This window comes from Propithecus coquereli, unplaced genomic scaffold, assembly GCF_000956105.1.
Source record: "Propithecus coquereli isolate 6110/MARCELLA unplaced genomic scaffold, Pcoq_1.0 Scaffold6, whole genome shotgun sequence".
Lineage (NCBI taxonomy): Eukaryota > Metazoa > Chordata > Mammalia > Primates > Indriidae > Propithecus > Propithecus coquereli.
Genome location: NW_012151951.1, coordinates 13,509,599 through 13,512,860, shown reverse-complemented (window position 1 = coordinate 13,512,860; position 3,262 = coordinate 13,509,599).

The following is a 3,262-nucleotide window of genomic DNA, read 5'->3' as shown; positions in this document are numbered from 1 at the left end:
CAACCTCAAACTCCTGGGCTCAAGCAATCCTACTGTCTCAGCCTCCCGAGTAGCTGGGACCACAGGCATGCGCCACCATGCCCGGCTAATTTTTTCTACATATATTTTTAGCTGTCCAATTAATTTCTTTCCATTTTTTTTTGGTAGAGACGGGGTCTCGCTCTTGCTCAGGCTGATCTCGAACTCCTGAGCTCAAACAATCTGCCCGCCTCGGTCTCCCAGAGTGCTAGGATTACAGGCGTGAGCCACCGCGCCCGGCCCAAGGCATAATTTGAGATTTGAATCTGCCATTCTCTGAGAGCAGTTTTGGCCAAGCCCATCATTAAGACAATATCTAGAAATATATTTCTTTCAAAAGCCCCCACTTCACACCCCTAAGAGCCCTTTCTCCCTTATTTTCAAGTAAGATACCGCACATCTTGGATAGACCAATGTCTTTCGGAAGAAGCAAGGGGAGAGGGTTTATTATGCAAACATAATAAGGAAGTGTTTATTATGCAAACAGCAACTGAGTTATGTGTCCTTTAAGACTACTAAATAGTTTTTAATTACTGCTATATCAGTAAATCCCATAAATATGCAAATGCAATTAGTTCACAAAATAGGCCTTAAATATCTTTATTCCTCTCCAACAAAGTTCTTTGAAGTTAATCACTAACTCTCTTTGTTCACTCCCTTGGCAGTCATGCTAAAATTGACAGGAATTTTGACAGATGTACATATTCAGGGGGAACCAAATTTTCTGAGCACATCTGGTCAGGCTGGAGGAAAAAAGCAGAAATGGACTCTCTAGCCAAACTCAAACATTTAATGAGTAGAGTCCCATGCGAAATTTCTGTTACTCCATCGGGTTGTCCTCTGAAATAAATATCAAGTGAACTACTGAGGCAGCACTTCAAGTCCAAAGACACACTCAGCATTTGATTTTCCTCTAGCTTAGAATTTCATTGTTAATAACGATGCACATTTTCTGGTCCCCCTAAAACAAATAAATAAGCAAAGGAATAGAGTCTTTTATGGTTCCGGCCTTTTGTGGTTTATGTGTCAAGGTTTTCTATAGGAATTCAGAGAACATAAGAGATAAGGACCCAGGCCTTAGAGTCAGACATACCTTGTTTTTCTTCCCAGCTTCATCACTTGCTAGATGCTCGTGGCCTTGGCCAAATTGCTTACTGTTTCTAAGCCTTAGTTTTCATATCTGTAAAAAGGGTTTAATTGGCAGTGGGCTGGTTTTCTTTGGCTGCATAACAAATTACTACAAATTCAGCAGCTTAAAGCAGAACTCATCTATTATTATAGCTTACAGTCCTGCAGGTCAAAAGTTGAGGCACAACATGAGTGGACTCTCTGCTCAGAGTCTCACAAGGTCAAAATTGCAGCTGGCTCTTATCAAGAGTCAACTGTGTACATCCCATTTCAACTCTGTGTTCACTTACATTAGGTTAGGAACTTGAAATCGGTCACAATGGGAGAATTTGTCACATGGAAATCAGCAAACACTATAAAATCAGGACCTCTCCCACCAGCTGGTTACAAGCTATCTACTAGCACACCATGGCCATTCCCTTGATCTTATACAGCTTTATACACACCTCCATTACAGCACTTATTCAGGTGTATTATGAGTATTTATTCACATTTCTCTCTTCCAGAATTCTATGAATACCTGGAAGGTAGAGCACTGTTGTCTTACTCATCTGTGTATCTCCAGCACGAAGCTCGGCATCTAGTGGGTGTCCATTAAATGTTTCAGAAGGATGGAGGGAAGAGAAGGAAGGAAGAACTAACAAATGGACAGAAAAGGATTTGGGCATATGCGAAAAGGAGGACACCAGGAGGAGTCCAGCTTTTTCACAGCCACGTCCAAGATGCTACCCTTTCTCCACCCATCTCCCAAAGGATGGGTGAGAATGCCGACTTGGGTTTGGAGCAAGATTGCTTTTATTTGCTTTTTTTTCCAGAACCAGCAAGCAATCAATGCAAAGGATAAACATGAAACAGAGGCAGGTAGACTATGCTTCCCTGTGATTCTCTCAGAGGGTGCACAAAGTTCAGTTCAGAGGTCTTACAGTCTCTGGGAGTAAGATGGGTCCCAAACCAGAGGAAGATAAAACATAGAAGGAACTCAGAAGCTTGTTGCTTCTGTTTCTGTTCTCAATTACATCGGTTCCAAGAAACTGCTTAGGCTACAATGTATGGCAGATAGTCTTGCTCAGTAAACTATGCTGTTCAGGCCTTTTGCACAGATTATGGGGCTTTTTTTTTTTTTTTTTTTTGAGACAGAGTCTTACTCTGTTGCCCTGAGTAGAGATCCGTGGCATCAGCCTAGCTCACAGCAAACTCAGATTCCTGGGCTCAAGCAATCTGCCTCAGCCTCCCAAATAGCTGGGACTACAGGTGCGCACGATGCCCGGATAATTTTTTTATTTGTAGTAGAGATGAGGCCTTGCTCTTGCTCAGAACTGGTCTCGAACTCCTGACCTCAAGCCATCCTCCCACTTCGGCCTCCCAGAGTGCTAGGATTATAGACGCGAGCCGCTGTGCCCGGCCAGATTATGGGCCTTGAAGTCTTGCTATATCAGCACTGGAGGATCTCCTCTGACCCGTGGCTCACCACATGGCCCCCAACTTTTCCACGCAAACCCATTTAAGAGTTTTCTCTGGAGATGCTTGGATATAATCACAGCAGCCAGTAAGATATTCTGGTTCAGGTCTACATTTCTGGATATTCCATCTCTGCTACGGACTCACGGTGGGGACAGGTCTTTGATGTTTTAGAGCTTTTTAAATTTATTCATTCACTGATCCACTCACTCTGTGGGGAATTGTGGTAAACGCTGAGGATATAAAGATAAGAAAGCCCAAGGTACTTGCGGTGGAAGAACTAGATAAGACACATTTCGATACAAGGAGAGAAATGCCTACAGGTGGGTAAACCGGAGAAGACACAGATACGTAAGAGAGCCCAGACTTGAGGTGGCAGTAAGGAGAGGCTTCTCACAAACGGCATTTGTGCTGAGTACAGATGGTTAGCTGGGTGCAGGGAGGGCTGACGAGCTCTCAGCAGAAGGATGGCTTGTGAAAAGGCTGGATGTTGAGATGAGAGAGCATGGTGCCTTCCGGGGTGGGGGGCCACAAGCCTCACTTTGTAAAATTGGGGGCAGATACGTCCAGACTCACATGCGTTGAATCAATTCACAAGTTCATTATACAGAGTGTTGAGTGGGGGATAAAATAGGAAAGCGAAATATTGTATAAGTCT